Genomic DNA, 10,685 nt, shown 5'->3' on the forward strand with positions numbered 1-10,685 from the left:
GTGCAGGGGAGATAATTATGTTGTAGCACTAACAAGCTCAGCAGAAACTAGAAAAAGTGCTCCTCAGAGCACAGGTCTCCGCCAGGTCAGGTAGGTTATTGTTACCTCCTGGTGGCGCTATAATAGGCCAATGTGAAAAGGGTGCCATTTCTTCTTAGGCCTTTCACGGCAATCGGAAACTGCATTCATGATATGAGGCATTTTGTTCCAAAAATGTGTTTTGCTAAATTAGACCTGCTGGTGGAGCTATAACAGGCCAATGTGAAAAGGGTGGCATTTCTTCCTTGGCCTAGTGGGAATATGCGTGCAAAATGGCACTGAAATTGAATGCTGCGTTCATGATTTGAGGCATTTTGTTCAAAACGAACCAATCCTGCAAACTTTGGAAGCCAATCTTAGGCAATCAGGATGGAATATGGAAAATCGGAGAGATCCGTGTTGATCACATGACTATAGAGATACTGTGTACAGATTTGTGTGATGTTTGGACAAATTCTGTAGGAGTACTATCAAAAAATAATTTGTTGCACAAATCGGCCTCCTGGTGGCGCTATAACAGGCCAATCTGAGGCCAGAAGTTCTGAATTGGCATCCAGGGAGTGTGTGTGCACAGTTTCACAGTGACCGGGCCAACGGTGCCGGAGATCAGCTGCTCACAGACAAATGGACACACGGACGGATGGACGGACGGACGGACACACGGACGTAGGATGTATGTGTATGTTCTGTGACTGTTACAGCGCTGTAAATAAACCTTTCTATTATCCTTTAATATTGAATCTGAGTCAAGGTTTTGCTGATCTTTTGAGAGTTTCAATTCCACTAGACTTAAAGACTGGAATCCATAAATTAAACAAGGATTTCTGATCTTAGAAAGGCACTACACTGTCTCTCTGCATTTGAATGTGTTTACCTTGCTTACTGTAAGTCGCTCTTGATAAGGAGTGTCTGTTAAATGCCTAAATTGTAAATTATGGTTGGGAACCAAATGGACCCTGTCCCTTACAGGACACTTACGGGTCCATTCGTCAGCTACAATCAGCTTACATTTTGTCAGCTACAGTCAACACCACAGATTCATATGTTTTTATTTCGCTATATCAGCCTGTGATGTCCTTGGACTGTGTTCAAATTGTCAAACTTTTGTTCAAGAGACTGGGGAGTGTGTGGGGGAGTATCTGCCTGCTCACTGGGGAGTATCCGTCTGCTCTCTCCCAATCATCTGCATGCATGTGCGACTGCATGGCGAGTTTAGGAGGCTGGAGCAGAGCTGGACGCTGGCTGCGTCCTGCTTACAGTCTGTAGGTGCTGCTCTGTGGGTCTAGGTCGGGTTTCTTCTTAGTCAAAGTGGAGTGGTGTTCGAATGATTTTATTATTAACTCATTAAGTCGTTCATTACCATACTGAGCTTGATCAAATGTTAAGTACATTCAGATCCCAGCTGGTAAAACCCTGCCTGAAATATCAACTATCAAATGGACTGAAGATTAACTATTTAGGGTTTTCAGAAGAAAGATGGCCTCTAAAAGCTTGTCAACAGAGTCAGAAGAGGAACAGAAACAGATCCATGGACGCAGGCTGCTCGAAGCAATGCTGATGCCTGGAATCACTTTACAAAGAACAGGTACAGTATGTGTTGCTTTTATGTCACTTTAAAGTCTCCCTTCATCTTCAATGGGCTACAACCAACAGATACAGAACTGTTATATTAACACTGGACAGAGTAGCGGAGTATGCTTCCTTCCAGCAGCAAATCAACTGTAGATAAGAGCTGCAAACTACAGAATTAAGGTTACGGTTTGTTTATTCATGCTCAAATAGCAGTTTACAAAACGGAATATTTGCAGTGTCTATGATTAAAATGAAGAGATGATAAAAACACGCTGAATCACTACACTCACCAGAGAATCTATATACAGGAATGTGAAGGGAGTGTGTGTGTGTGTGTGTGTGTGTGTGTGTGTGTGTGTGTGTGTGTGTGTGTGTGTGTGTGTGTGTGTGTGTGTGTGTGTTGTCCAGGCTTTCCAAGATAAGCATTCTAAATACCAACCGCTACTGAGAATCATAACAAACCTTGGGTACCGATACAGATTCTCTGTACTCATATTTGGAAGCCTGGGCCATGTATAGAAGCTGACCACGAGTGGCCTAGCAATTGCTGGCATGACAAAAAGCAAAGCCAAACAACTTACTAAATATTGCTCTGTTTCAGCTGTTATAGGCAGTTTGTCCGTGTGGAGGAGAAAGTGTGTCCTTAGGGACCATGAACTATCAACCCTGTTATATTTGTTTCCCTGTAAATTTATTGTAATTTGTGGATTCAAATAAACAATTAAAATGTGTGTGTGTGTGTGTGTGTGTGTGTGTGTGTGTGTGTGTGTGTGTGTGTGTGTGTGTGTGTGTGTGTGTGTGTGTGTGTGTGTGTGAGAGTGAGAGTGAGAAGAGTTTAGTCTGTGTGTGTTTGATTAGCATAGATACCGGTACAATATAAGAGCATCATTTCATGGCAGTGGTGGAAAGTAACTAAGTACATTTACTTGGGACGGCAGTGGCTCAGGAGGAAGAGTGGCCGCTGGGAACCGGGCCGTTCGATCCCGGGCTCCCCCAGAGTTACTGTTGAAGTGTCCTTGACCTTGAGCAAGACACTCCCCAGCCGTCAGTGAATGTGTGAGTGAATGGGTGAATGTAATGCACATTGTAAAGTGCCTTGGATAAAAAGCGCTATATAAAATAGACCATTCACTATTTCCTTGAGTACTAAGTGCAATCTTGAGGTACTTTTACTTTACTTGAGTATTTCCATTTTTCAATACTTTATACTTCACCTCGAATACATCTCAGAGGCAAATATTGTATGTTTTACTCACTACAATTATTTGAAAACTTAAGTTCAAGATACTTTGTAGATTTTGATAATTTTGATAAAACATATAATAACCGATTACACCCAATTTTATACTTTGGATATTCAAAAATAGCCCATCTACAGCTCAAAACGTGCATTGTGAGCTTGTGAGGTTTTCGAAAAAGTTGGACAAATTTAGAAAAATCTGTATACTTTGACGTTGGTACCAATGAAAAGTATTAACAAGAGCTGGTGAATCTATAATACAATAGGGTCTGCTCAAATAACCACATTGGATCTATTGGAACACAGGTTATTTTTTTCCATTTTCTGAAAAGTAAACGTTTTGGACATACAAGGTTCCCACCCGACAGTGACATTAATGTGTTTGTATTAAGTGGTTAAATGTGCATGAAACAGCCTACTGTATCACCTACTGTATGAGTTTGAAGAAGGAAGTAGTGCCAGTTGCTTTTACAATTAGAACACTATCAGTTGGTAATACAACAGCTTCCATGTTATTTCTATTCATTTTATGGTTTATTTATCTCCCCTCATTCTCCATTCCAGAGGTCTTTCCTGCCCAACTACCAGTGAAGAAACCTTTCTGCTGTGACCAGTGTGGGAATAACTTCTTCAGAAACAGTCATCTCAAACAACACCAGAGAATTCATACAGGAGAGAAGCCCTACCACTGTGATCAGTGTGGGAATAACTTCTTCAGCAACAGTCATCTCAAACGTCACCAGAGAATTCATACAGGTGAGAAGCCCTACCGCTGTGACCAGTGTGGGGAAAAGTTCAACCGAAGTAGTAATCTCAAACAACACCAGATCATTCATACAGGAGAGAAGCCCTACCACTGTGATCAGTGTGGGAATAACTTCTTCAGCAACAGTCATCTCAAACATCACCAGAGAATTCATACAGGTGAGAAGCCCTACCGCTGTGACCAGTGTGGGAAAAAGTTCAACCGAAGTAGTAGTCTCAAACAACACCAGATCATTCATACAGGAGAGAAGCCCTACCACTGTGACCAGTGTGGGGAAAAGTTCAGCCGAAGTAGTAATCTCAAACAACACCAGAGAATTCATACAGGAGAGAAGCCCTACCGCTGTGACCAATGTGGGGAAAAGTTCAGCCAAAGTAGTACTCTCAAACAACACCAGAGAATTCATACAGGAGAGAAGCCCTACCGCTGTGACCAGTGTGGGGAAAAGTTCAGCCACAATGGTAATCTCAAAACTCACCAGAGAATTCATACAGGAGAGAAGCCCTACCACTGTGACCAGTGTGATAAATGGTTCAGCACTGACCATGGCCTCAGATCACACCAGATAATTCATTCAGAAAACTACTACTTCTGTGACCAGTGTAAGAAATGTTTCAAACGCCACAGCAACTTAAAGAGACACATTCAAGCAATTCACACTTGAATGAACCGAGTAAGAAAGGTTTTAACCAACCAATATGATGCTTTAAAGAACCATCAGAGTATTCACCCTGAAGAGAAGCCCTTCTGGGCTATTGTGAATAATGTGGGAACAGTTTTCAATGGAGGAAAAAATGTAAGTCTCTCCATGTGCATTGAGCTACACCGATATACTGTCTGATATATCATACAGTATATCTGCCGGTGAATAAAAAAAAACTGTTTAGTATCAAAAAGTTACTATTATTAACTATTATCTTGGTGGAGGTTAAATGTTCTCAAATAGCAACTTCAATTCAATCAAAGTTTTTTTTTATGATTAGAAAATGTTGCACATTTTGATCAAAATATTGATTAAAACATCAGTAATCGGTGGTCTGGGACCCGGACTCTACAAAATCGTGATCGGCATCAGACCCAAACATCTGGCATCGGTCGGGCTCTAGAGTGCATCTATACAGAAGGAACTGTGAGCCACGTTGAGGGAAAAGCTTCGCTGTAAATTCTCACCTCAAACAACGCCACACTGTAAACTACTTTGAGCAACGGACACACTCACTGATATAACCTAACACCAGTGGTGTGTAAAGTAACATTTACTCAAGTACTGTACTTAAGAACACTTTTGAGGATTTTTTACTTTACTGGAGTATTTCCCATTTTCAATCATTTTACTTCTACTCCACTACATCTCTGCTATTTTGCTCTCACCGCGTCGTCGTCTGTGTTGTTGATGGGACTGGGCAGCATGGCTCCCTCCATGGTGGTGCTCTTGAACACCCCTTTGATTTTACTCCCGATCCTGCTGATCCCGAACGTCTCGCCTCGTTTGGACGGGTTCCTGTGTGAGTCAACAATGGAGTCATGCTACTGTACGAGTCCAGCTTCAAACATCTACTATGAGTCCATTGGATTTGCATTGGAGACCATTCTTTCTTCAGCGTTATTTATAAGCAGTGGTTATCAAAACTTTCTCATTTCAAAGACCCCCAGTTTGGTGTGCATAAGGCCACGGACCCCCATAACTCTTGACAGTGTGCAAATGGAACCAAATGGAACCAAATGGACCCGTAACGGGTTCATTTGGTTCCATTTGCACACTGTCAAGAGATACAGACTCATAAGGGTCCATTTGGTTCCTAATTATCAGTCATTTTGGAACCCGTGGAACCACCCCCCAAGGATCCCTGGGGGTCCCCGACTCCCCAGACCCCATTTTGAGAACCACTGATTTATAGAGTACAACCAGATGAGTATATTTCAAAATAAGAAGCAAATCATTTCTTAGTTACATCTTCTGAAAGTTAAAGAAGCACTGCACCCATTTTCAAACATATCTTCATATATTTGGTCCCGATCGCTCACTATGCTCGTTATAACTTAAGGTGGCACCATTCCCGTCTACTCGCCAAGTCTCAGAATTGGGCTCTGGACAGTTCACAATTTACACCAAACAGACAAACTTTAAGTGTATGAAGAGAAACAAGATCCAGGAAAATACACAGGAGCTTTTGGTGTGTGATCATTATGGGGTTAACTTTATGGGGATTTTGACAACAACAGTGACATCGGTCTTCCTATTAATAGGAAGTGTAAGTGATATTATTTATTTATTTGTTAAAAAGCAAAAGCTCCATATTCTGATGGTAATCATATCTACAGAGTGTTTGTTCGGTAACAGGGGTCTCGTCGTCTTTCCAGCAGAAAATGCATTTTCAGGTCAGGATACCAATTGTATTCAATCAGTAGAGAAAACTCACGCAGGATACAGGATAAACAAGTGAAATTGGGAGTGATGACACAAAGAAATGAGCAGACAAAATTGGGACTGGAACACCATACAATTTAAGCTGATGATGAATGGGTACTCTCTCCTGACTGGCAGAAAATGGCAACCCACCTGAAAACGTATGTTCTGTTTACTAAAGAGTTGGAGAGAAACTGAACAAACACTCAATACTGTCTGTAGCAAATAATTACTATCAGAATATATCACTTACAGCACTCAGTATTCAGTATTTTGTATGTCCAACTAGTTGACTGGAAATAACTCAAAGTTTAAACAGAGTTTATAGTTTATAGTTATATATTAGCGATGATGAGTCTTTTTTAGCATAACTGCGCTTTCTTCTAAACAAAATTATATTCAAATTCACAAGCAGTAGCATCAGCGGGAGAAAATCACAACAGAAACACAAGCGTAACAGCCAACATCTTATGAAAGCTTTCTCGAGACATCTCAGGTTTCACTCTGCTTCATTTCTCAAACAAACACTTGCTGTTCCAATACAGATATATTCATATTTTGCATGCAGCAAACCAAAGTCCAGTCAGGCAGGTGACGTGGTGTCACATCATGCTGTAACCCAGTGGTTCTCAACCTTTTAAGGCCGTGCCCCCCCAAAATAATCATACTTGAACTGGGGACCCCCTATTTTGTTTGACTCCGTTCCACAGATAAAAAACCAACTCGTTGCGAGGCGTTGTGAGCTTGTAGATCTGCTATTTTCTAGTATAGTATATATTTTACAGTATAGTTTGTTGATTACTTTTGATGCAGTAATGGTATTTTTATTTTATTTTTTTTGTATTAAAAAGGTCTTAAAAGTCCTTAAATTGTCACTCCACTGTCATCTGGGGACCCCCCCAAAATATTGTGGGGACCCCCATAGGGGTCCCGACCCACAGGTTGAGAACCACTGCTGTAACCTACTCACCTCACGTCATCCATACTGAAGCTATTCCTGGAACAATACGCACAAGGACATGAATGCGGAGCTCATCGCAGAAATGCTGCATATTAGGGCTTGGGCGATATGACTTCAAGTCAATATCACCGTTATTTCAAACTTTTGCCTCAATATTGATTAATTAACCCATTAAGACCGGGAATTTTAAGATTTCTTTGGCTATTAAAAAATAGCAGATATAAAAGCTCATAGCGCGGCACTCTGTGCCGCGCTATGAGCTTGAAGATCTGCTGTTTTTTTTAAATCGTGGAAAAAATAGGTTCCAAGATCGGTCAAGTACGTGAAGAGTGATGTGTGCATAAAAGGTTATGGGTGGGATAGACTGTACGACAGCAGGGAACACCCACCTGTTAATTCTGGAGTTCCTTGTTGGAGATTCAACTCCTCTTAGCAGGTGTCTGAAATACTGCACAAACACAGACAAAGTAATACAGAAGTAAGACAGAGGTAGCTAACTTGTAGTTCAGCTATTTTGGCCGAATGTTCGCCCGAGAATAGGGTCACTAGGGCCGATGTGATTTTAAGAGCATGCATGGTACCAGTCTCACCTCGTCACTGTGACAGAACATGGGTGTGAACACTCTCTCCAGCAGGGACAGGACGTGTTCGTAGGCCTGGAACAGACAGGGCACGGTCTGCAGCTTGACCACCTCGCTGTATGGACCCTCAGCAACTGACAAACACAAGCTCAGAACTTTACATCATGGTTCATTATAAATTATTATTATACACATACATTTAAATTGGAACTCGAATAAAAATAAATATCATACAAAAACATTTGGTGTAAGTGAGTGGCTGACATTATTAGTTTGTTCTACATTTCTGTCTGCTAATGTTTGACAAATGGTTAGTTAATGGAAAGTGTGGAGCTACCAAAACAGCATTGTTTTTCAATTTCTCCTCACAACTTAACACATTCCCTGCCACGCAGATCAAGGTCATTTCAAGTCCGCCTGTGCACATCGTGGCTTCTGTGGGTCTCCATGGATCGTCAAAATGAGGTAAAAACGCTGGCAGTTTTGGATGGATTAATTAATTAATACCTGGCAGTGATTGTGTTAATAAAGCAAGCTAATGCCGATCATAAAAGTAACGCTTGCTTAGGCAATCTTCTTCATAAGAGACAAAATGTATGGAGTGAAAAATTTTGTAGTTGTAGCAGAGAGACACATGAGAACAGGTTGGACAAAATGTAAACAATGAATTGTTGATTCAAGTGTTTCTGTCATTAAATACATCAAAACAAACACTGGTCATGAGGGGGTGTGTGTCCCCTTACTGTTCTTGATCTCCTCCACGATGGTGGGCTCAAAGCGGATCTTGTCGATGCTCTCCTCCAGGCAGTACGTCTCGTAAATGTGCTCGACCTCACCGTGTAGGCGTTGCTGCTCAATGTCACTCAGCTCTGGACTCAGAATCCTATTGTTAAACTCCTCTGGAAGAAAAAGTGAGATGTTAATAGTAAAAATATAAAATTGTAATACCCACTTCACAGAGCTATCCCTTAATGCTATTCAGTATTGAGTGCAGTTATGTTGCCAACTTGCTTAGATGGTTACAGGAAAGGCTGGTTAGAGTGCATATCACTTTTGATGTTACAGTTAAGACTGGTGAGAGTGGATATAACATTAGATGTAACAGGAATTACTGGTGCGACATCGGGGTTGTCAAGTGCACAACATTTCTAGACAGAAAAGTGTGTGCCACTGAATGTGTATGAATGTTTTCGTTTTCAATGGTGGCGTACGAAAATTGCTATTTGCACTATTAAAAACAAATAATTGTTAATTAATCGTAACCGAGGCAAAGGTTTGAAATAATGGTGACATTGATTTGAATCTGCACACGCACGCACGCACCCACGCACGCACGCACGCACGCACGCACGCACGCACGCACGCACGCACGCACGCACGCACGCACGCACGCACGCACGCACACACGCACACACACAGAGAGAGAGAACTGTAGAACATGCACATACACATACCCACAGTGAGACAGAACTGAAGCACGTGCACGGCTCCCTCCTGTTTCAGAAAGTTCATGAAGCCGAACAGCAGGTCCTGCTCCTCTCTGATCTCCTTCAGCTCCAACTTCAGCACCTGCAGAAACCAGACGGAGGGAGGGAGGGAGGGAAGGGTGGAAGGGAGGGAGAAGAGAGTGGAAGATAAAGAGAAATACAGCATCGATAGAGAGATATTACGTGACATGGATGAATGGACAAACAGACAGACAGACAGACAGAGTAGGTCACCTTTTAGGGGAAGTAAAAGAGAGGGAAAAACGGAGAGAAAGGGAGCTAGAAGCTATGATAATTAAAGCTATCCGTGAGAAACCTTATCCATATTTTATTGTATAAGCTTATTCATAAATGAATGCTCTATATTATTCTTCATCGTATGATAGTGTCACATAAAAGTAGCAAAAATTAGTCGAGATAGAATAGAATGTGATCATAATCATCTGAAAAGTAACAGTTTTAGACATACAGTACAAGGTGTCCGCCTGACAGCAACAATAGTGTGTTGTCAGTGAGTGGTGGGGTTTGCTCCCAAAGATGACCTCTCTATCCGTGCGTGCGTGCGTGCGTGCGTGCGTGCGTGCGTGCGTGCGTGCGTGCGTGCGTGCGTGCGTGCGTGCGTGCGTGCGTGCGTGCGTGCGTGTACACTAGTATACTGTAGAGCCCTGAAAGAAGTGTCTTGCTCAGGGACATTATTGTTATATAATAAAAACTATTTTGTGTACTGTATATTTTGGTATATAATGTATACATATGCGTGCATTATGTACATTGTCTATGTGCGTCTATTGATACGCCATAGTTTTAAACTACTGCTGTTGCTACTACTTGCATTATTGTTATTACTGTGATAGTTTCACTTTTGTTGCTGCCATTGTTGCTATTGCTCTCCCTCGTCCTCTGTGGCTCTCCTCTCTCCCCCCGAAACAGTCGAGGCAGATGGCCTCCCACCCTAGAGCCTGGGTCTGCCTGACATTTCTTCCAGTTAAAAGGGAGAGTTTTCGTTGCCACCGTCACAAAATTGCTATATCGGGACAATATCGTGTCTCTGCTCTATATGTAAAGTGCCTTGAGACAACTTGTTGTGATTTGGCTCCTAATAAAAATGTTATTGAATTAATAAAGGTCTGTAGTTGATTTTGGCATGGTGTGTGGCATTTCACTGTAGATTTACACATTGATAATAAACTATAAAATGTAAATAATACCACAAAGTCTTCCAGTTGAAATTACAAAATGACTCATCGGAGTTTTGTCAACGAATATGAGCACCATCAAGTTCACAGTATCCTGTTAAACAGAAAAGATATGAGCATGCTGTCAATACGGTATGATTCCATTGTTCACCTCATTGCAGATGACCATCTGAACACATTCACAATGTCTTACTGCCCTACAGCAGTGGTTCTCAACCTATTCAGGCTGTGACCCCCCAAAATAATCATACTTGAACTGAGGACCCCCTATTTTGTTTGACTCCGTACCACAGATAAATATTGTGAAAATAGCAGATCTACAAGCTCACAACGCCTCACGTTGCGAGGCGTTGTGATCTTGTAGATCGGATATTTTCACAATTGTTGCCTCTTTCTTATATTATTTGACAATTTGGTCAACATTTTTACAGTATAG

General features: G+C 41.6%; 1 pseudogene across 1 annotated transcript in view; it reads right to left on the bottom strand.

The window, feature by feature from the left end:
* Window positions 1-9,129, bottom strand: part of LOC308103278 (sorting nexin-14-like) — a 26,051-nt pseudogene extending 16,922 nt beyond the window's left edge. The window contains exons 1-6 of the transcript XR_013935002.1: window positions 9,021-9,129; window positions 8,310-8,465; window positions 7,576-7,700; window positions 7,375-7,433; window positions 6,995-7,021; window positions 4,989-5,118 (exon numbers count right to left, since the gene is read on the bottom strand). The product of XR_013935002.1 is annotated as a sorting nexin-14-like (transcript). The remainder of the gene's footprint in view (window positions 1-4,988; window positions 5,119-6,994; window positions 7,022-7,374; window positions 7,434-7,575; window positions 7,701-8,309; window positions 8,466-9,020) is intronic.
* Between the last annotated feature and the right edge of the window lie 1,556 nt (window positions 9,130-10,685).

The sequence above is a fragment of the Gymnoscopelus braueri genome (assembly GCF_963280865.1).
Source record: "Gymnoscopelus braueri genome assembly, chromosome: 16".
In the NCBI taxonomy this organism is placed as follows: Eukaryota; Metazoa; Chordata; class Actinopteri; order Myctophiformes; family Myctophidae; genus Gymnoscopelus; species Gymnoscopelus braueri.